Source organism: Chroicocephalus ridibundus, chromosome 1 (genome assembly GCF_963924245.1).
Source record: "Chroicocephalus ridibundus chromosome 1, bChrRid1.1, whole genome shotgun sequence".
Lineage (NCBI taxonomy): Eukaryota > Metazoa > Chordata > Aves > Charadriiformes > Laridae > Chroicocephalus > Chroicocephalus ridibundus.
The window spans coordinates 212,572,608-212,597,214 of NC_086284.1; the positions used below are offsets into that span (position 1 = coordinate 212,572,608).

Here is a 24,607-nt window from a genome sequence, read left to right on the forward strand (position 1 = left end):
GCAGAGCCATGGGCACATGTCTTCACCTCTCCATCCTCCTTCACAGCAGGGCTTGCCAGCAGAGGGCTGGGAATACGCAGCCAGGAGTGTATTTCAGAGGTGACTTATTTCCCTTTCCACAAAGCAATAACCCATTTGGTTGCTGGGCTGTGCTGGGTGATCATAGGCTGGGGTGCCTAATAACTTAGAAACTCTTTCAAATATTTGTTGAGGTAAATTGGATATCAAACGTTAAGTGCCTTACACCATGTATTGGACTCCACTGCAGTAAGCCATGGGTGATTAATACGTTTCTACTTTTACATAACCAGGATGCACAAATGTAGGAATTTAAGGGAAAGTGGAGGAATGTGTGGTAAAATGGGCCAGTATATCAAAAGTGAAGCATAAGTGGAATGCAGTGAACAGAATACTTACTGCATTTTTGGTGTCGATGGTTAAATTTCACATGACTAGAAGTAATAGAGGGATGTAAATATTTGGTGGTTTAATTATGATACTGATAAATATTACCAGAATCAGCTGAATTCTGTAGCCTAGTATGTCTAAGGCCCTTTTTTAAGAGCCAATGAATGTACACAATAGCAATGTCCCCATGCCACCTTAAGAGACTGTGAAGTTGATTGAGTACCAGGGAGTGAAAAGAATGAACAAATGCATAAATATTGCACGCCTTTTGTTAGCCTCCATTTTAATTTGGTTTATAATCCTCAACACATGCACAATTTGCCTTAACCCTCAGTGCATCGCCTTCAGCAAATTACACTGGCATAAGAATTTCAGTAATTTCGGTTTCTCTGCCGTTGACGCTTGCCAGTGCATGCTACTGAATTTGCAATGAGCACCTGGCTTGAACCACGCAGAACTGGCTAGCTGCTCTATTTTCCTTTGGGAAGCCTGTGTTTGGCGCTTTTTTGTTTATCAAAGCGCTGCTTTTCTTTCCAACCGGCTGAAAGAACTTTTTCAATGAACTTTGCGTCTGTTCAGACACACACGCGGAGGGTAAATGGAGATTAATTACCGTTGAATTTACTAAGCTTTGCGTCCAATGATAATGAATTTTGAGTGTTCCTGTGTACAGAGAATTCAGCTAGGGAACACAGTAAATAATGTGTGTAATGTTTAGATAGTGCTCTTAAAACGTTAATGGGGCTGTTCTCTCTTATTGAATCTTATTAACTTTATCTGTTTATTATAGATTTTGGGGATTAGCAAACTCCCGTGGTGTTACTGTTTACTCGGTAAACCCTGTTGGCTCTACTTCCAAAGCAATTTACTTTTTGACCGCTAGATCTCTCAAAAAGAATGGTTAAGTTGTCCTTTGTGCCGAATTTAGAGAAGTTCACAGAGGCTCGAAGCAGAGAAACTTTGGGAGGCTCCACATCCCCTGCGAGTCTTAAACAGCAGAGGGCTGCGATGACTGGCCTTTGAGATTGACAGAGGAAATTGGAAGGGAAAATTGCCCCAGAGGAAGGGAAGTCTGGAGTCTGAGTTACACCTACGGATGGGCTTGCTGTAGTCTTTAACCCCCTTGGATGGTAACTGAAAAGAGGTTTATATAAGCAGGTTTTTTTATTATAGTATGAGGCTGCATCCAGCAAAGCATCTGAGCAGGTTCTTAACTCTGAGCTCACAAGCTGTCCTGTGCAAGCTAAAGTTCGCGTCCTGCACTGTATGGAGAGCTATGCATCTTAAAATCACCTGACGCCACTCCTGAACAAGCCAAGGCGCACAGTGAGTCCTTTGCACATGTCATGAAACCATCCTTGGTGTTTTTAACACTGGAAAAAGACCAAATGGAAAAAAGGGGGCACCCGTCTCCCCAGAAGCACGCACATTCCTACTCTGGAGTCTCAGATCCCTGTTTTGATCTCACTGCATATTTAACTACCATTTTGAATATCCCATGAAGACAGAAACATCCAGGTGCTAATGATGCTCAGAGACTGGGATTTCCAAAGCCACTTGGGGGATTCAGACATCCTGCCTGGAGTACCTTCACATGCACAGTGAGCACCCAAACGTTTTAGGTTCCTGGGCAATCACCCACGAGCTGACACGGCCACATGAAATCCGCAGGGTGGACTGGGAAGCACTGGTGCCTCCTCAGCAGCCCTTCCACAGGGGGCTCACACAGTCTGCCGAGCAGCTTAGGGGGTACCCCCTTCCCTCCCTTAATTGTTAGCAGTTTGACTCAAAGGTTAATGAGGCCATACATAATTCTCTGAGCTTATAGATGGCTAAAGAGAACGGCAATTCAAGAAATAAGGAAGTCCGGTGCCTGCTCCTGTTATTCATAATTTTATAAATACCTGAGAGAGAGGTTGTAGGGACATAACTCAGAGCAGAGTTTGGCTTCAGAATAACTCTACCATAACATTATGCCTCTGGAAAAGCAGAGCCCTTTCTGTTCTTCTGTAACATTTCCTAAACCCATCCAGAATTAAAAACAATATATCACTGAACATAAAACAGAAAGGTTATTTTTCCTCCCCGGCTGTGCTTTGTATCAGTGCAGTGAGACACCATGCCTGACTGGACCCTGCCCTCGCACACAGTCACAGCAGGGGAGGGTTATTTACCGTGCAGGGCAAAATCATCCTTGTGTATCCTGGGTAGGAGCCGGACACTGCACCGTCAATGAGAATTGCATTGCAGCAGCACTAGGAGGTCAAAGTCCAGCACAGGGACTCATACACAGAAAGAGTGGTCAGACACTGGAATAGGCTGCCCAGGGAGGTGGTGGAGTCACCATCCCTGGATGTGTTTAAGACTCGTTTAGATGTGGTATTAAGGGATATGGTGTAAGGGAGAACTTTGTAGAGTGGAGATGATGGTTGGACTCGATGATCCCAAGGGTCTTTTCCAACCTAAATGATTCTATGATTCTATGATATGCTTAGTGCTGGCCAAACATATGATGAGAAGAACAATTCTTGTCCCCAGACGCTCCCTATTGAAGGCTTTGGAGGAAATGGTGACATATTGCCTCTGTTTTATAAGGAGGAAGGATTGCAGTGCAGACTCTGATATCTCACCCGTGATTCAATGGCCAGCTGATGTTGTCCTTTCTCAGCACCTTCAGTGGCACAACTGAGTCGAGGCTACACCATCCTAGCATGGGGCACCTTTGGGTACACACCAGGTTGAGCTGGTTCAGCTCTTGTTGAGCTCTTCTCTGATGACCATCAAACAGCCCTTGAGGTGGACCAAGATGACCACAGTGTGAGGTTTGCTTTGCATTTCACAGACAGCACGGTCACCTGGTTGGGGTCCACTCTCTGCCATCACCAACTGAGCATCAGAAACCACATCGCTGGGAGATCATAGATGCAAATAGACTTGCATTTTGGAGCCTGGAATGATCGCAGCATGCCTTGATGACCAAAGCTCTCTTATTGTGTATCAAATGCCACTAGGTCCTTTCAGGGGATGGAAATAGGAACTGCTCCAAAGTGCCCCGCTCACCTTCCACTGTCCAGACACCATAGAATCATAGAGTAGTTTTGGTTGGAAAAGACCTTTAAGATCATCAAGTCCAACCATGTCCCAGCTCAGGCCAGCCTGCACCCTGGCCTCAATTCTCCATGTCTTGCTCAGCCTGTGCAAATCCCAGGCTGTAGCAGAGGTGTCCAGGAACATCTCAGGTTCCCAAAACCTTCCTGCAGCTGAGGTTGCCTGGAAGTGCCCAAGGACCTTCTCTTGGCTCCCATGGGACATGACAGAATAGCACAGGCACTGGGGGACTACATAAAGACCATGATAATACCAAATTGATAATTAATAATAGCAACAATAGCAATAATAACACAATAATAATTAGTATTAATAATAATAAGCTTTAAAATGCAATAGGACAAGGCATGGATTGAAGGAATCAAAGAAAAGCGACAATGACACCATTAAGAGCATAAAGCTCACTAGCTCAGTGTGTGGGTTACAGGCTTCAGGGTTTTTTTAATAAGTGCACCCATCTTCCTAGTCATTTCATTAAGCAGTTTCCTTAATGGGCAGCTGTTGGCGAGGCAATTGGCCATCCTTTTCAAAAGCAGAACTCAGACAGAGCCGCCCGCTGTTAGCTGTGAGTCACAGGTTGTATCCACTGGGGAAGCTCATAAAGTCTTAACTGCTGTAAAAATGGGAAAGCTGAAAAAATTGGAAAGTTGCGAGAATGATTATGAAACAAAAATGATGGTTCTTCCAAAATGCCAGCAAAGTAGTTATCTATGGAGAAAAAAAAAGCTCTCCTGCACGGCTGTCTGATATATTAGGTCATTCTGAAGGCAGCTATTGTCAGGGACTGTGCGCATTTAGTGTTTGGGACTATATGGAATGCAGTAAAGCACTTGCACAATTCCTATTTCACGTACAAAACATCTGATCCACGACCCATGCATACCAGCATAGCTCTAAGCACCTCAGCACACACTTCAGTAGTGATCAGCTATTCCTTATAATTTTTTACTGGTTTTAGATGAACGTTAAAATACGCGTACAGCTGGGCATGCGGGCTTTCTTCCTGAGAATGCACACCTAATGTACTTTAACTTTCCCTGCATTGCTCTTCTATCTGCACTGCAATATAAACCCCACCAAATCTACGGGACCAAAAGTCTGACCCCGTTTGGGATTCAACCAGCAAGACAAAAATCCCAGGCCCTGCAGGTTGTTCCAGTTCAGAGGAGACTTGAGGACAGATACAGGTGTATTTTGGTGTAATTTATAAACACATAACAATGTACAACAAACATACGAAGTCCTGTTTCCCTGAGCGCAGCAGGTATCAAACAAATGAGAGGGCAGTTTTCCTGCTCGAGGTGCCTTCTTTCATGCAACGCCCATCCCCACCTGCATTTTTCCTTGGTGCCTATAACCTTAGCTTGGTTATACTATAAGGAAGGGTGTTGTCCCCCTCCCTAACACAGTCACAGGGTATCACAACACATGGCAGACCAGACAAGGGAGTCAATCCCTTCTTCTTTTCAAGCTCCAGGTCCCCATTTGTTTTGTTTTAGGGAAAGTCCTCATCCCTTTTGTGCAGGAGCTCAGCTTTTGCGGAGGTGGTGCGCTTCAGCCTGCCAGCACCCAGCCTCTCCCCACGTTCAGAACAGCAAAACCTCCCCAAAGCCCAGCTGTCCCCAGGCAGAGCCGTTGACTCAGGTCACGTATCACCGGCTGAGCACTGCTATTAAAGACCGATTTAATAGTAAATGCAGTTTAAAAACAGTAATAAAAATGCACCACTCCTCCTTTTACAAAATCTTGTTCACGGGTATCTTATGGAACAGAACCCATAGGAAAGCGGTGGCTCTCGTGGCATGTCATGGGGTCACCTGGGCCACAGCGCTGGTGAGGCACAGCCCAAAGCAGCAGCCAAACCCATTCCAGTCTCCCCGAAAACCTGCAGATACCATCGCTCCTCTGCTCATCTGGGGCTTGGTAGCACAAACGCTCGCAAAGCTTGACTCTGCTGAAGTAACATTAAAGGTAGAAGCAATCTCCTGGGTAGACAGCACTTAAACCACTCAGGGCTTTGAAGACAGGAGGTCAAAAACAATATATCAAGTCAGTTATCAGCCGGTCCCGTCTTCCCTTCCTCCCCTCCCTCTGGCTTAGAGCTTCAGGAGCTCAGGTCCTTTGATGTAAACCTGTCAGACACTTTGGTCTCTTCCCTGCTCTGCCCTGCCCTATTCTTCCACATACACATCTGTGTGAGATTTTAATTATAGGCATGATCATATTGGTAAGAAAACTCTTCCTTAATTACACGCTCAATTAATTCTAGTAGCTTAGGAGCTGAAAGACAAAGTTAGGTGAAATCATTACTGCTTCATCTAAAGCTGGATCTCTCCACGGCCAGGTTTGGAATAATACCGTGGACGTCGTTTTTCTTTAGAAAAATGGATTTCATTTAGAAGAGATTAAATTATTTTGGATAGAGGGAATTAGAGTATTATCTGGTGCCACTGAAACTCTTTTCCAGCAAGACTAATTACTTACAGGACTAATCTTTTCAGTAAATATTCCATGATCAGGCCCAAGAAATATATGGTAAAAATAAGGCAATATTCAGCCTCGTTACGGCTGGCACAACCCCTCCCCTAATGTAATGTGGTCTTTAGGGAGAGATCAGGTGAGATGAGAGATTAAACGGGTCTTCATAACATCAGATACCTTGCCATGGCCGCAGCGTCTCAGTGTTCATCCTCACACCCTCACTGGTAGTTGGGTAGCACACGGACGGGTACCGGTGGGATCGGGGTAGGGGATGCCTGAGAAACATCCAGGCTGAAGACAGTTCATCTGAGCTTTAAGCCAGGATCTGTCCCTGTCTCTATTAGACCAGTGGCTCCCAACATCTGGGGCAGAAAAACTGTGTGGCATCCACAAGCTGGAAGAAACAGTCTAGGAGGCAGGAGAAGATGCGGATAGAGGGTTAGGACTAGAGTAAGGAGTTTGATAAATGGCAACCAGGACTAAAAAGATGAGATCCAGAGAGGATGAGTGAGGGATGAAGGGGCAAGGAGGTGGCAGAGGACTTCTGACCATGGCGTGGAAACCTCCTTCTGCCCAGACCCTGTGTCCTACTGGATGCAGGTGGCAAAAAGCTGCTTTGTAAAGAGGGAACACCATCGAGATGCAAATCTGGGAAACACCGGAGCGAAGAACATCCCTGAGCTCTGTCCCATCTAATTATGCAGTCCCACACTGTTTTTTCACAGGTTTCTTGTCATCTTGTGGATAAGATGGACAATAGTCAGATAATGAGCAGCTATTTCTTATTTTGTATTCTCCTTATTTCTCAGTGAATAACCCTAGGTCTTATTTACTGGATACTGCCCTGAAAACAGAATTATTCATTTTCTCATGTGTTTTTTTTTTTCTGTAGTACTAATTGCGACAGTATCAAAGCTCATCAAAACCTGTAATCAGACTCTGGGTTTATCTCCATTTAATTGATGCAGAACTGAGCCACGAAGGAATTGTTAAAGGTCTCCTCCAGTTTTGGGCCATTTCTGACTTTTCTGCGTCCTTAACATTATACAGCTCTTTCTGTGTTCATTGTGCCCCTCGCCATTTGCCTCTGGCAGAGCCCAGGCTTTCTCCAAGTCATGTCCCAGGGGTGTCGCTCACAAACCCAAAAATAAAGCTTAGATGTCAGGGATCATTAGTAAAAGTTTGGGATATATGAATCACCCATCACCAACAGTCTTCACCCAAAGACTATTTCATCTTCGGCAGTGCTCCTCAGCCTCCTTCCCCGTGCACCTTCCGCCTGCCACAAATGCCAAAGAGACCTTTAGAAAGCAGAAGCCTTCACTGATTCATCCCTGAGACAACTCCACCCTACACACGGAAGAAGGAAATCATGGGGGCAGAGGTTAGGGTGAAGGGAGCACATATGATCACGCAATTAAAAATTGCACCATAAAACATCCACTTACGCCTGGCATTTTCTAACTTTTCACTCTGACGTTCACCCAACGCAGTTTCCACGTGGGTAATACCAACGTGCATAGGACTATCATCGTATGGCTATTTTTTACGTAACCTCGTGTTAATTAATTCCCTCTAAGAGTTCAAGATAAATTGACTGCAGTTAATCTTTCCTCCTCGCACCTTTTCCAAGTAACCCAGATTGACAAAACAGATACTCGTGGGAGTAGATGTGAGCAGAGCTGAACTGACTACATGAAAAGGCCAGGCAGCTTTTGAAAGCATAAATAAAAATACAGCACTGTGGCAAAACCATATGCTGAGGGTGGGGAGTGAATTCGTGTCCTTCTACTTACATCCTTCTGTATGCCATTTTTCCTTGGAATAAATGTCTTTGCATATTCCACATGAAAAGCTGCACTGGGTTGTTTGCCCTCATTTGATAGGGTAGTAAAGAAAGCTCTATAAAATGGGTGTGACTTTTAGAGTGTGGTGCAACTCATTTTTAGAAATATGTGTCTGCATATGCCGGTAGTTACCCTATTTTAAATCACTCCTGCAGATTTGCTGATGGTATTTGCATTCTTGTTGAGTGTAGATTTTCTAATTAGCAAACACAGTATTATTTGTAAGGTAGATTTTCAGATAGATTAAGAAGAAAACATTAAGAACCCTCCCCCCCTTTTTTTTTTATTTCTTTAGCCTCCAACCAGCTCTTTTCAGGTTCTAAATACATTTTTTTTGCTTAGACCACAGTTCTGTCACATATGTCTAGGTTTGAGGTTTTTTGGAAGATCTTTTTAAATGGGCGATAACAGTGTTCTGGTGCTTCAGCCAGTGCAAGGGGAAACATCAGCCAAATGCTTCAAACCTCTCCCGCAGACATCACAAACCTCTTTCACCAGGTGAGCCGGCATTTCTCCTGGATACAGCAAAAAGGAAGGGAAAGGCGGCAAAAGAAGCAAGTGACTGAGATAACATCGCGTAAGGTCAGAGTCTCTGCTGGCAAAACTCCTGAAACTCAGGAAGGAGAAACTGTAGTTTCTTGTACGTGCAGCTGGGTCCCAGGCTTATTTGTGAGAATGAGTCACTTTAATATGGGAACATCACAGATGCACAGAAAGATGGTAAAGCTGTTTGGGAGGCCATCAAAAGCTGGAAAACAACAAATACAAAAGAAAAAATAATAAGAAAAAAGATAACATTTTTCAATCTGGACATAAAAAGAGAAAGGGTGGGTTTTTTTCTTTTTTTCTTCCTTTGTTTTTTGCTTTTTCTTTTTTTTTTTTCCTGTGAAAAGTGTCTACACCATTAAATCATCTTTAGCCATTAATCTTTACCAGGAGATATAACCCACAGTACAAACAGGGAGCTGAAATAAAGCTACGCTGCCTATTACATATGTTGCAAAAGAATTAGCGTCAGTGGAGAAAAGACCAGACCCAACGGGAATGAAATGCGGGGCAGAGACTCAGCAATGCAAACTCGTGTTCTACCCGTATCCTTGCAGGAACTGTGCCAGTTCGTATTCCGTCAGGAACATGGCCACGCCTTGTCTATGTGATGCTCCAGCCAGTGCAGAATAAGGACCAAAAAAGAGGAATTCTTTAAAACTTTCACTTCTAGGGATTAACTGGTAAATTCTTACCAGAGATAATGCCTCTGTGGAAAAGCCGTGGAAATTTTTAGCAAATAATAAGGAATGTTTGCATTGGTATCAACAAAACAAAAGTAAAATCAAACCCAACTGAAACTCAGAACCAAGAAGAGATTCATGGTGATTTGTGAAAAAGAGAAATCCTAGAAATATTTCCACAAAAGCTAAGGAAATGGTTAAACACTCCCAGAAGCAAAAATTAATGCTGAGCATTTACATTCATTTGACAGAATTTATCTACTCTTCTGCTCCGTAAAACCTAAGTGCAGTACTTAACCTGCAACCCCCAGTGATGTCTGGTGTGTGTTACTTCCCAGCCCCAGCGATGCTCAGAGACGTGCTCTGGAATGCAGAATGAAGCATATGGTGGGGTCTGTGGGCTGAAGGGAAATCATTATTACACAGTAATCAATACTGTGCATCTTGCGTGGCTTCTCGGCTTCTCTGACATCCCACCAGGGCTGTCAGAGGTTGCGATTGGTTTTTTTTCTGATTTGAATAAGGTCATAGTTTGTTTGTGGGCTTTTGATTTGAATCGATTTTCTTCCTTTTATGATGGTGACAACACTCCTAAATTAGCCAGCAGCACTGAAGCCTCAGTATACATCATTTTAGCACCTGGGACAAATGTACTGAGGGTGGAGGTGAGTGTTACTCTCTCAAAATCAGTGCAGCTGAAGGTGCAGTATTTTGAATGAATTTATTCCATATGTTTTGTGGTTTTTTAAATGTAGGAGTGAGACAGGGAGAAGGGATTAGGATCAAATGCTTTCCTCCCTATAATATGTTGATAAAGAGGATAGACACAGTCCTGCTGATGCCAGACCTGGAAAGGCAAAGACTTTTATCATTCCCAGGTGGTCTTAGAGATGGACCGTCTGGACACAGCTTGGGATGGACCATGATGCCAAGATCCTTCTGCCAGAGAGTAATGGGTTTCACTGAGCCTCCAAAAGCCACACAGGGTGGAAATTTGGCTTAAAATTTTCCTGTCAAAGCTTTTCCAGATTGCTTACTTTCAAGATGTCTTGGTCAAAACATGTTAGCCTCAGACTTTCTCCCAGTCGACATCAGCAGCATCCCAGAGCACTCAGGTGTGGAATCCCCAGGGCCAGGGGGTCTGCGACTGCCCGAGAAAATTCACCCACAGGCTTCCTGCACCCCAGCAGTTCTCTGGTGGGAAACACCTAGCCTGGTGAGGTCTTGGCCCTTGTCCTTTGGAGCTTGCATGTCCTTTGGTTTGGTACAGAGGGCATGAGGCACATCAGCGTCTTTGCTGTTAAGTGTCTCAGTTCCTCCCCAGGAGGAGTAACGACCTTGATACCTTTTCTGTGGTCAGGGCTTCACAGGGACCTAGCTGATGAGCCTTTTGCTGGGCCTAGGCGTTACAAACACCCTGAAAAGTGTAAGTAAAGCCCTGGTGTCCAGGTCCCAGAGGGAACAGGCCAGTAGGGAAACAGTTTTCCGGTTTTCCAGTCCATCACCGTCTGCCTCATGCTGCCTCATCTTCTTCTTCCAGCTTCATCACCCCATGCTGCCTCATCTCCTTCTTCCAGCAAACAGGGACTTAAGAAATTTCCACTGTGGCCTCAGAAACCTCTTTGTGTTGGCTCCCTGCCCAGCTCTGAATCGTCCTCGCAGATTCATAGAAATAACACACTCCCTTGGATAACACCCTATAAACTTCTGCTGCCTTCTCCCACTGCTCTTTACTGCGAGACGAGAAATGTTAATGCCTTGAGGGTGTCCTCTTAATTGCATGGCGGCTGTCCAATGGAAGCATATGTACAAATTAGCTGCGATTGCCGGTGTGTGCAGTGGTAGTGCTGCTCGGGAAGACCTCCGCTGGTATTAACGCAAATACAGGAGGTAATTCCATAGAGAAGCCAGCCATGGTTTGGTATTAATCCTCAGGCACAAGGCATAAGGATTCTCTGGCTTGACTGTAATGCAAAAGAAACCATGGTAATAGCATGGTCCCACAGACAGCTGATTATGAGAGATTAATTAATACCTAGCGCAACATGACTATATTCCATACCTTATGTAGAAAGCCAGAAGAAAGTGGAAGAATATTTTGGGGAATGAGCAAGTAAGTGTCAGTGAGGAACGGGTGAAAAGTATTGAAATATGTCTGTATTGTTCTTGGTGTGATTGTTCCTAGTTCCCCAAGGCTGTGGATGCCTTATAAATGAATTGAAAAAACAATGGGGGAAATAAAGAAAAAAAGCAACTGCTGTACATCTGAAGTGATGCCACTCTTGTGCTTGCTGCTTTGGTGGGCAGGGCTCTCGTCTTTAAATGTGTTTGTGGCATGCTCAGAGCCAGCAACCTCCTGCACCAGCAAACTCGCAAAGCACCAGCCCTCACCTTATCCCAATGCTGTATGGAGGTTGATTAACTCCTAAAAATGGTTTATTCCCCTTTGAAACTGGTATTCTGAGCTAGCCAGAGGTGTTTTTCTGGTGATTCGTTTAAAGCAACAGGTCAGTCAAGCAATGAGCACTGATACGCGTGCTCTTGCCATGTGCTGGCCAGATCATCTTCCAGGTGAGAAAACAACCCCTTCTCCAGTCCCAGACAGGTGATGGTCTGAGGGTCTTGGTACCAAAGGTTTGGTGGTGTCATCGGTGGCAGCCTTTTGCGCACTGGTGCAAAAACAAGGGTCACAGCTATGCCTTATGCAGCTCAGCAGAGCTTGGCTAGCAGGGTTTGAAGGCTGGCTAGCAGCTGTATTCACGTGTAATAAAGCAGCTACAAAGTCAAGGTATGCAGTTATTAATGTGGTCACTAGCGAAGGGCTCGGGAGGAAAAAAAAACGAGCAAGCTGCCAGGCAACTGCATGAAAATAGAGCCAGATGAAGAGTGAGCCTTGAAAGGTAGAGAAGGAAAGGGTGGGTGTGAGCTCCTGAGGATTGCTGGATTCAGAAACGCTTGTAGGTGAACCTCGCCTGACGTGCTTGTTGCTTCCCTGGCCTTAGGGAAATTACTTAAATCTCTGCTTTTATCTCCCCCAGTTTTCTAAATTGAAGTTGTCATACCTGCCCACCTACTCACCTTTCAAAAGAATATTCTGAAGCTCTGTCTGTTTGTAAACTGCTCAGGAAATGGCATAAGCCAAACTCTCTCAGTATATAGCAAAATATATTAAAAAAAAATAGGCCTGGAAGGCACCCAGGCTCCGTGACAAAATGGGCACATTTGCACTGTTTGCAGTCGGAGTCTGTCCAAACTGTTCTCAATGCTTCCAGCATGGGAGATTTGACCCCCAGGTAACCAGCTCCTCTCCCAGTGCTTAACTAGTCTTATGGTTAAAGAGGGTTTCCTAATGCCCACTTCATTTTTCTCTGCAGAGTAAGACGGATTGTCCTTCTCTTGCAATTAATCCCTGCCCTATCTACCACCTTTTTATAGCAAACTGTTTCACAGCCCCTCAGGCTTTTCTTTCCTGGACCACAGAAATCTACATTATTTAACCTTTCTTCACTGGTCACATTTTCTAAACCATAAACATTCCTATCACCCTCTTCCAGAAATTGTCCAATAATTTCTTAGAAGGTGGTGTGCAAATGTGGGTGCAATCTCCAGGTCACAGAGATGTCTGCTACATCGTGAACTCACCCCTCAGATGAGATCTGCCTTTATATCTTTATATTATCTTTAATTTTTTTTTTGCAATATAGCATCATGCTGTTGATTCATGTGCAGTTTGGGATTCAAAACAGTACAATCTAAACTATATTCTACATGGCATGGAGATTTAACCCTACTGGTTAGTTGCTGCCTTTTATTGTTGTGAAACCTTTCACATCTTTTCCAATTTGCCAACCTCCAATATTTTTCTCTCCGCACATAACCACATGCCAATTTTTATTGGCAGATCGTTGTAAAATTTAACAGAAAATGCTACTAATGTTGCAGGTTTACTTTAAGCATCCCATAAAAATTAATATAAAATAAAAGCCCTGCCATAAAATGCTTTAAAACCCCATGAGCAGAATATTCATCTCTGTTACATTTTATGGCAGTTTAGAGCGACTCCGACAAACCCCTATGAATTTAGGGCTCAGTCTTTAGCCTGCGTAACTTGCCATATCTGCCTTGACTTCATTACAGCCATACAAATTCACAGCTAGCGAGGAGCCAGCCGATAATCTCTAGTGCGTGCGCAGGAACTGTGCTCCTCGGGGCCAACTGAGACACAGTACACTTTGGACCAGATCTTCTCACACCTCGTGAGCCTCACGCGTACAAGGAGGGAGCAACATAAGTGATGGGAGGAGATGGCCTCTTTGCATCCTGTGAAGTATGACCTGGATTTCTCTTTTCCAGGACAAGTAATAAAAAGTTAGCACAGAAGTGCAACTAAAACTCCTTCTTTTTCAAGCATGAAATAACAGACGTATCTTCCAAGTCCTCAGCACTGTGAGTAGTTACATGAGGTGTTGATATTAGTGCTGACCATCAGATGCAGGTCTCACTTGTGGCCAAAGACCAAATCCAAATCCCGCTCCAGGGCTGGTTGCAAACCTTCCCATTATGCTTCCAGTGGCTCCATCGCACCCAACGACAGCAGGAGCCAACATTCAGTCTTTGATCCAAGCCCAAACTTCTGCTTGGCTCATGGTAAGGCATTGCATGCTGGGACGTATAGTCCTTGCTGGATAATTGAGGGAAAATATGGACACAATTTGGTAAATCACCCATAAATTAAGCCCAACACAATAGCTCTTGGCAGGTTGCTAGTGCGACACTTAATTGAGGAAAATTTGGCCTTCCTCATTGTTCCAAGTAACTTGCATATTGATTATTTACTAATCAGGAAATGTACTTTAGCAAGTTTATTCCTGTATAAACTTCTCAGGCATGCAGATGCCTTAAAGCAGGCTACATTGCTACCGATTGTATTTTTAATTGCTGTGTTTAGAGAGTCTCATTGATCTAATCAGTGCTAAATAAGCCCCATGGTACTTCCCATAGTAAAGTTTACTGAGGATGTGTTTCTTTAATTTGCTGTAATGAAACCTTCTGCTGCGCTCTCACCGGTCAAACGCAATGCCAGTGAGCAGAGGGGGACGCTCCACACTTTAATAAATTTGCTGTTATTTCTGCAGTTCAGAAATCCCGTCACCCAGGCAGTAGGAAAGCAGCTGGGTGACATTATCAGTAATTGCTTGATATTGTCATTGCATTTGCTTACAAGGAAAAAAAGCCACAGACTATCAATCAGCCAACAGCATATTCATAGTCTATGATAATAGTAAGTGCTTTTTGAATGTCATGGCAACAGTCACACAAGCAACGTGATCTTGTACTTGATTACTTCCTGCTGCATTCCTGATAGTGTCCATATTGCTCCATTAATTTTCCTCTCTTTTTTTTAAAAAAAAAATCTCATTTGTGTTTGGCAAGGGCGCAAAACAGACAGCGCCTTTTCCCAGAGACTCACAATGAGCAGGACCTCTTGGGGTATCTGTAGCTTCTCTGTAGCCTAGATACGTCCTTCCCTGGACCCAGCATTCCTGAGTGCATTTTAGGAATTATGTCTGGATTATTACAGCAGGTAATCTCTGAAATCAGATTTCAGACTGACTTTGGTGAAAAAGATTTAGAATAATCTCATTAAATAATTTGTTGGAAGGGCTTTTCAAGCAAGGGGAAATAAATTGATTTGTCTAAGACACATCTGGACCTGACTCATTCTCTGCTTGGCCCAGTGACCTTTGTTTTTCAATTGCTTTATCTCATTCGCTTTTGTGGGTTCATGGCTTTTAAAGGCCAGAAAACATGAGCATTTAGTCTTCTGCATTAGAAACTCATCCAGTAACTTCTGTATCAAGCTCATAACTTTTGAACGGGCAGTGGCAGATATGCCTAGAAAGAGCTGCCTGGAGGACTGCAGCTGGTCGGTAAGCTGCTATATCCAGTAGGAAGTTGTTCTAGACATTAGTAACCATTCTTCTTAAACAGCAACAACAAAAATACAACAAAATGAAACAAGAGGAAAAAGCTGAGATCCTTACTTGAAGTCTGAATTTGCTCAGCCTCAACTGTCATCCCTTAGAGCTCATTACGACTTTTACTTCAGCCTGAAGAGCTGTGTTCTGTCCAAAATCTCCTCATGCAAGGGCTAATAGGTTGTAATCGAGTTATCTCTTAACCTTCCTAAGGATAAACTACTTTAGATAAATTGTTTTAACAAAAGTGAAAAGTTCTGCTTGGATGCAGGTGTCTGAACTTGTGTTAGACAGCTTCTAGACTGCTGTTTGGCCTCCCTCGTGTTTCACTTAAGGACCATTTCTAGTCCAGCAGAGACCTGAACTGCAGGGTCCCTTCTTGTTCCGCAACAAGAAGGTGCAAAGGGGTGAAGGGACTACCAGGAAGGGACATTCCTTTAGGGCACTTGAACTGACAGCCCAGTTCAGCCATCACCCACCACAAATGATCCCTGACAATGCAAACCTTCTAGCTCAATCTGCCTTCTAAATGTATCAAAGGTATTTTATCTACTTTGATAATTCTGCTGTAATACCTTGGCCATTTTCATCTTTCTTTTTTTTTAAAAAAAAAAAAAAAGAAGGAAGGGGAAATGTAATATTTGACCAGGAAAGTATGGGGAGTAAGCATCCTGGTCTACCCTGAAGGAAGACACTTCCAACTTCCAGTTTTAACTTTTCTTTTAATTCCCAGCTCTATTAGATCCTCCTTATGTCATTTCTTATTTAGTCTTCACGTGCTTGAGTTCCTTGATGATCATAGAGGGAATAAAGGTGATGTTGTGGACATTTGGTCCATCCTTGTAGGCTTGGCCACCCCTGGGGCAAGTGACCACTCACATGATGATGCCCAAGCACACTGCTGCTCCTCTGCCAATGGATTATTTGGTTGTATTATTTATAAAGTGCTTTGATAGGCTCGTTTACTGGGAGCTAAGTAATGGCAAGGCCTTTGAGGGCTGAATGCTTGTCAGACGTTGCTACATTAAGTCTACAAGTGAAAATCAAACTGCCTGGCTTCAAAGAGGTTTGGCTGGTGTAAATTAACCTGTATTTTAGAAGTTCTGGAGCAGATGTCGTACTTTGCCCTGGAGATCTCATTACTGCTCAAATGTATGCACAGATTTTGCCACATTAATGAAGCAGCGGGGTCCCCCTCCCCCACAAAGCAGGATTAGCTGCTGGTGTCTGTAGTTATTTTTGTCAAAAACCTTTTGAAAGCCTGTGTGAGGAGAGGAGGAGGGAAAGTTCAGAAAAAGCCAGTATCTGTCTTTATTAATTACAGGATGATTAATTATTTAATCTGCCCAGATATCTGTACGCACAACTCGGCTGATTCTCATTTATCAGGCTTTCAGCACCATTAATCAAGGGAAGTTTTAAATGTGAAGGAAGACAGGTTGATTTAAGGTGACCCCTCCAGCATGTGTGCTGCCCGGCCCTGGCACCGGGACCATTGATCATGGCAAGGGCTGGCCCTGCCTCCCGCCAATGAGGGCTCGCATTTGGGCCACTTCGCGATTTGCTTCGGGATCCTCCAGGGCTACTTCTCCAAATTTCGTCACGAAGTTTGAAACCCACCATGGGCTCGAGTGAAACCATGAGGTAGATAGCAAGGGAGCGTCTAGAGACAGCATTGACTTAGGGCAGCTGAAGAGAGATTGCCCCACTTCAGCCATGATGGCCCCTCTTCTGGGACCATCTTCTGGGATGGTACACAGTTCTCAGGAGCACTGGATGATGCCTTAGCTTAACCCTCCTCCATTGTGGTTCGTTACCTCGGGAAGTGCATGCAAGTTTCCAGCGCGCACACAGTAACTCAGGAGATGCTCGGTAATTTGTCATGCTGCCACAAGGCAGATTGTTTTTACTCAGCTCCCGGATTACATATCCAAGCAGAAATCATTTGCCTACCTGCTTTAAACTCCTAGGCAAGACCCAGGTTTGGAGTTCAGGAGCGTGAGGAATAAGCATGCCTGGACAATGAAGCATCCCACTTTGCTGGGGAGCTCTTCTCCAGGTGAATGACAGTATGAGGAAGAGGTAGGCGGATGTTAGCTCCAACCTGGAAGCAGACTCTTTTTTTCCTTTTTTTTTCTCCCCACCTTCTGCTTAGGACTTGGAAAGTGCCAGTTCATTAGACTGCAGTTGCCAACTCCTATCATTTTAGAATAATTTTAGAATGAACCTTATGTTATTGGAATTGTTTTTAGGTCCTTAGCTCCTGGAGTCAGGTTATACCGGAAGTCGTCTGCCAGATTTCATTTTAAAGCACACTTTAGTTTTCATGATTGCAAGGAGCTTAACGGTAAAACCCAAAGGATTATTACAGGCTTAAAAGTCAGATGGCATACACAAACTTTAATTTTTATTTTTCATGTACTACTTTTTCCCAATTTACGATGAATGTCAATGATTTAGGGTACGTAGAAATATTCACTAACCAAGGAGACAATGTATCTGGAGCAACTGAACACTCCTTTTTCATGGCAAAACCTTCCCATCGCTGGGGCTGTATATCATCATGCTGCATAGTTGGCTTGCTGGCCATACCTGGCTTTGCCAACCTCTGTAAATCATCCTTATTCAGGCATTTCAAGAGACGGTTAGGAAAAAAAAAAAGGGAAAAAGAATCAGCGTCCAAATTTGCCTGTGCTGCACAGAAGGTAAATGTATATAGCTTGCATTCATATTGAAGTGTCTGTGCAAAAAATGTAGTTGAATAGCAAGGAAGTCTTTCAGATCTATTCAGTTTTTATTTTAGAATAAGGATATCAGTGGCTGATTAGATTTGTAATCCTTGTTCCAAGTCTGGGTGGTGGAACATGGACATACCCACAGTATCAAATACACCTGCTCTGCCATCTCACACAGAGATTTCTGTTACTGTAGGAAAGACAAGAGCCTCAGACTCCTTAGCCGTATCGGTATCCTGCACATTAAACTTACCCATAAGGCCCATCTCCAGGCATGATGCTGGCAGCAGAAGGATGTGTCTCCTGTCTGTCGGGAGGAACAAAGTGATTTTCCCTTCTAAGGAAGGTTAAGGATCACCTGTCATTAGTGAACTCACAGCGAGTGAGGTGTCCTCCTATCGTAATAATCAGGGAAGGCCGGCCCATGTCAGCCCAAGACATTGTAGACCACAGGACCCCATTACAAATGATTCCCGGGGCTTTACTATGCCTCATTCTGTTTTAGACTTCTCCTTTCTAAGGAGAATCTCCCTCTTTCTCCTGCACGCATCTGGTTTTCAGGAATGACTGGGCATTAGTTACTATTACAGTGTTATTTCATCGAAGTTACCCAAGTATCACTTCAATACCCAAAATGCACAGAGCTCTTTATACTCCATGCAGGCAATGATATGCCTACTATGGGTATGGAGAGATAAGAGCTGGTCTCCTCAGATACCTGAATATAGGCTCTCACACCCACCCCACTCCCTCCAGTCCGTCACAGTAAATGGCCATGGACTATTATTGCAGATTAACTGCCACTCTGTGAATTCGAACCTCCACCCAGCACACAGTGATTTGCGTAGGGCCACAGGAGAAAAAGCATAAAGTCAGGATTTATCTTACAATGAGACACCAAGCTAGAGGCCAAGTGATAGGAGTTCTGTTCCTGTTTCTGCTGCAATTTTTGGCAAATCACCTAATCTTCCAGTTGCCCATTCCTGCCAAGGGATGATAACACTTCTTCTCCTAATCTGTATTTTATGTAGGTAAGTAAGTTTTCATTTTCACTCTGCAGAGTCCACCTCTGATATGCATGCTTAGTGCCTCTCTAATAGGACCTAATTTGAGCTGGGAGCTACCAACCGATGGACAACCAGCAGAACATGTCCGTGGAGTAATTTTTGACCTCCTCTTCCTTTTTGTGTGTCAGTGATGGACTTGTGAGTCATAGGACTCACCAACAGAGCCTCTTCCCATCATAAAGCTCTAATTGCAAATTAACCTTTGTTTGATTCCTTGTAAAAATGTTATTCGCCCTATAATTGAAAAAGAAGGGAGTGCAGTAACAAAGCACCTGTTTATTGTTCAGCTTTCTCTGAAATGTTAAATATTATGTTATCAACTGCTGCCTAACTTGTGAACTAATTAAAAATAGTTCTTTGAATAATGTAAGTACATAGGATTCTCAGGGATTCTAAAAGTAATAATTGGTTTGCCGAGATACTTTGACACCTTGGAAGTGCTGCTTTTGCGTGGAGCTAGCACAGCATGTTTTACATTTTTAGCATGGATGCATGTTCGTAGTAACAAGAAAGAAAATTTAACAGTGCTTGGAGCTTGTAGCTAAATTATCTTTTGCTATTAATAATTTCTTTACACTGGCCACAATTCACTTGTCCTGAAAGCATTTAAATGCCGAAGACTGATTTTGCAATTTCTTTGCATGCAAAACCCTCAGTGAAATCATTTGAGATTTTTATGTCCCATCAGCTTGCAGGACATTAATAATCTGATTCAAAGCCTTGTGTAATAGTGGCAAGCTTCCTACTGATATCAACTGGGTTTTCATCCATCTGTAATTGCAGAGCAGAGATATTTTTTTCTGTTGATGTTCTTTCATATGTAAGTCCCAACAGATTCCAACAAACTGATCATGTCAGTTGTTATAGAAAGATCTGAAAAGGGCTTTTAGTTAGTGGGGAATGACACTCAGGATTTTTCTGTCCCTTTTTCTAGACTTAAGTCAAGATGATTGATGATTAAAAACATCTGTGCGAGCAAGTTTTGAGTATACTGAGGAGGAAAGAAATATTACAACTCTAAGTTCTCGCTGTAATAAACAACTCTTTTCCTGAGTCTATAATGGACTAGATCAATAAAACAATTGACGGTAACCATGGGAGAAGAAGAATAACGGCCTCGTTTAGCATTTATAGACTGCCACTCCTGAAAGACTTTCTAAATGCTTTAATTAAGCATCACAACAACCCTATGATGTACAGTACAAGAAGAGTTATTATCCGTATTTTACAGGTGGACATCAGCACAAAAAGGCTCCCAGGTCCCACAGAGAGTCTTTGGCAAAGCTGATAGCGGCAGTCATGTTACTCCATTCCCAGTTGTATACCCCAGTCTTTGGAGGACATACCCATACAGAAGGACATACAGAAGTGAAGGAATCTCCCCTCTTCTCTTACACTGCTGTGCTCTGCTAAGAAAGGAGGGAGTAAGGGTCAGTTTTCACCTCTGTCAGGAGGTGTCACGCCTTCACTGTTCATCTCCCAGGATGAGGCCTGACCTGGCCGGAGGTGTCCTTGGACAGCACCCACACTCCAGAACCCCCGGTCCTCCCACCACGTTGGCCTGGAGAGAAAGGGAGTATTCAAGAGCAAGACAGGTCTTCTCCCAGGACCTCCCCAGTATTTTAGCTAATGATGTTCAGCTCAGGGTGCACCTGCTCTAGGGATTTTGAAGTACAACTGCAAGACATATAATCCTACATGCTAGATTGGTATGTAGCAAAAGTGGGCTCTCTCCCCAACAGGAGAGTTTCTGTGTCTTTGATTTTCTTTATCGCTCAACCTTCCATACCCTGTCTGCGAAACATGACCAGCACTCTTTCTTTTTCTGACCCCTCTGTCTTACTAAACTAAGTAGCAGCTTCTTCCTTACTTTAGTCTTGGCATGTTTTTGTTGAGTTGGATAATGAGCAACTCTGAGGGAGTGATGTGTTATGAAAATAAATAAGAACGAAGCACTTACAGATGCAGCATACCAAGTCTACCAAGGACTGGAGCCTACTTTCTGCACTGGCTTTTCCCAGGCTGCCTTCATTTATAACTTCAGGCCCTTGACCTTAGTTGGCAGTGGAAGGTGTGGAGGAAACAGCTATGAATGTAATTCTGTGTATGCAAACATGTTCTTCCAGGCTGAGATCCTGGAACGCACTCATCAGGTGCAGTGTGAGCCATAAGACGTTATTTATTCAAGGAAGTTTATGGCACCTTCCATTACAAGCACAGGTATGCCTGTGGAACTGAACCGTGGCTGCTTTTCTACATCTCAGCCTCATCTCTGGGACATCCAAAATGAGCTTCTTTTGGAACCATGAAATAACTATAGGTCATATACCATGGCTGTGGCGATGCATCCCCTGCACAGTGGGAGATACTCTTGGCTCTCCTGGAGTTGAATTTGGCTTTTCAGGCATAAGATATGAAAAGAAACACTGTCACTTTACTGTGGCTAAGCACAGGTCCTTCTCAGTACTTCATAGGGGTCATCTGTTTGTCTTGCCTTGAAAACCTTTACTGACTGAAGGCTATCTCTTCCGCAACATTATACCGTGGGACTAGCCTCTAGTTCAGGAAACAATCAAATTTAGGCTAAATTTTGGCACTGAGTTTTTCAGACATCTCAAGATTGCTTGGACCCATCATGCATTTATTCCCTTCCATGATATTCTGCCTCTCATAACAGCATATGTGTCTTCAAACTACGTCCAAACCCCTCCATTATGACCTATAGTCACCATCTGGGCTATCAGCCTTATAGTTCCCTGTCCCTGGCCAGACCGTGGAGTACCTCACATGGAACCTGTGTCCAAGCAGTCAAAATCCCATCCTTGTTGTTGAATCAATGAGAATTTCCTTTGTACTGATCCTTTTTTTTTTCTGCTAGAAGGCATGGTAGTCTATACTTAGAGAGAGAGAAGAGAAGGTGACGGGGGATTTCTATTTCCCATGTGTTTTTTATGCAAGCAGTGTTTGGGGTAGATTGCATTTACAAGTATCATAATTGTCTGGAGTGCCTTTACCAAAGTGTGCCTAGTAAAAATGGCCTTTTGCTTTCCCCTTCATAGCATTTTCAAATATCTCGGTGCAGAGTGCATCTTTTGTCTTCAGGAAAACAAACCAAGGGATGGAATTTTAAGTAGGGATTTTTTCTGTTTGGTTTTCTGTTGCTGTTGTTGTTGTTTGGTTGGTTTTTTAATTTATAAGCTGATCTGTAGGGCTGGAGAAATGTTTTGACAGAGGGGAAAGAGATGATAATAGATAATGGACTAATCCATTTGTTGTGGCTGCTTTACCACTGAAATTTGTATACATGGGAGACCGCTAATAAAAATGGAGCCATTTACACATAATTTAGTTGATTGACTTAGTTCTAACTCTTTCACAGCTGCCTCAGAAGTGCATAGTTACTTAAGGTTATCATTTTGAGAAGGTTTTTAATTTAGATGGATGCCAGAGATGCAGGCTACTCTTATTAGGAGACATTCTGTTCTGTCCTTGCACTATGCTTTATATAATTAGCGCATACTTAAACAGTACAGCTATTTAATAACCCCTCTGTGTGTTCCACGTAATGATTATAATTATGCCAGTGACTGAACGCAGAACCGGAGCATCCAACAGGATGTCCCTGTGATGCAGAACGGCATGAATTTTAATTGATTCCTTACCCAGATTTGGCCAGGAGATTCCAGGTGTAGGCTACTGGGCTGCCTGTGAAAACCACACAGTGCTCAATAACACGTGGAAACAAAGGTCCTCACGAGGTCCTTCCAAGGACAGATTCATCTCCCAATCCACAAACCACTCCAGTACTGGGAATATTTACTCTGACTGCAGAAAGCCTTGGACCGGGCACATGGACAATAGGAATTGTGAGCAAAGCTATCTTCTGGCTGAGGCAGCAGTGGCTAAAATCTAATGCTTGCTCCCCAAAACAAAAGTATAGTTTAACTTTTTTCCCTCTTACTAACTGTTCCCATACCACCAACACACTGCACATACTTCTTGGCAGAGAGAGCTCTGCAAAGGACTACAAATAAGAGTAAAAGCCTAGAGTGCATGGGTTTCCATGTGCCCACAGGCATTAAAAATTAGACCACAGTCCCTCCAATTCATTACGCGCTTCTCTGCAAGCTACATTTCAGCAGCTGTCTCAGTGGCATTTGAGCCAAAGAAGGACAAGACATAAGTGTATTTAATAAAAGATTATTTCTTATCAAGATCATTTTCCTATTAGGAAAATATAGAAAATCAAGCTCACAGCCTTTAAAAGTAATGCTCTGCAAGTTGGTGTGAAAATTACACTTTTTCCAAGTCCACAGGCTGTTCATAAGTCAATCTGCACTTTCCTAATGCAAGGTACTGAAACATTTTCCAGGCAGGAGTCATATCTTAATAGCAAAATGGTCCAGCAAGCCCCTCCCTTCCCTCTCTGAGTTTTATGCTTCCCCGTGCAGGTGACAACACCTGGCCAGCTGAAAAGTCACATCAGGAGGAAGAGGTGCCCAAAATGCTCAGTGGTGGTCAGTGCCATTGCTTTGAAGTCATGAATAAGGGTAAGCCTTTATATTGAAAAAAGAAAGCAGAAGTACCTTTCTTCAGAGCTTTGCCCATTATCAGGTCCTCATCACTGAGGTGCTCTACTCGAGTTTGGTGTACGGGGCTAAGGCAAGGAGGCCACTGAAACCCGAGTGCCGTCCATCACTTCCTACGCTGTTCCTGGTGCCAGACCTCACAGAGAGATCTCTGTTCAGCCTTCTGCCAGGTGGCTACTGGCCATGGCCAGGGCGCCATAGTCTGCTCTTCCCTGCAGTAATGCGTTACTTACGCCCAATTATTCACCAAACAGTTTATTAACAAACTTCAGTTGATCGGTTGTTTCTAAGTTGCCTCACTCCCATCACAGACCCCACTGTGGCCAGAGGAGATCCAGCTATTTTACACCAGTGGAGAACCTACCCTAAAAATGCTGATTTCCCTGATTTGCCATAAAGATCTTTTTATTTTCTCCTTTTGGAATGGAGAGCAGCAAAAAGCAACTAACATGCAGTATTATTCATGCTAAACTTCTTCAAATATCTTAGATATTCAGCACATTCACAAACAGTTACTTCCTCTTGGAATACTTTTGCACAAAGATTAATGTGATGACAAACCCTTCAGTTTACCCTCCTGCAATCCAGTGCTCTGTGAGTTACTCTCTTTGGCATCAAAATCCTTTGCTGCCAAAATGCTTTTTATGTTCTTCATTGAAAATCCTTTAGTCATTACAGCTTGGCCTGTCTAATTTCATTAACATGCTTGTACGAAGGAGGACATTGGCACAGTAATTTTCATTTATTTGGAATGATGAAATAGAGCTCTATATAGATTTCTAGTACAGGTTGTGGAGCTGGAAGAAAATCATATCTGCAGAAAGATGTACAGAGCTAAATGTATTTTGGTGTGGTGAACTTTGACAAAAATTAGTCCTTCTCCTGCCTCATATGAATGTAGAGCTGTTTGAGACCAGGCTCCTCTACAGCTAACGGAGAGACAGCCCATCGCTCTGTTTCTGTCCTTCTGTGGCTACAGCCATCCCCTGGGGCGGGGAGGGTGGGGTAAAATTTTGTGCTCAGCACATGAAGAGCACCAGAAAGCTGTATTCTGGATTGATCAAAGCTGTTACTATCTGAAATACCTAACTGAGAAGTGTGGTCTGCCCTAGGCTCCTCATATATTGTGTGGAGAGTGACAGGCACGCCAAGGAGGCGAGCAGGA

The 24,607-nt window shown here is 43.5% G+C and overlaps 1 protein-coding gene across 2 annotated transcripts in view; it reads left to right on the plus strand.

Annotated features, from left to right (window-relative positions):
- FRMD4A (FERM domain containing 4A) overlaps positions 1 to 24,607 on the plus strand; it is a 390,969-nt gene that overhangs the window by 94,735 nt on the left and 271,627 nt on the right. The gene's annotated exons all lie outside the window — the stretch shown is intronic.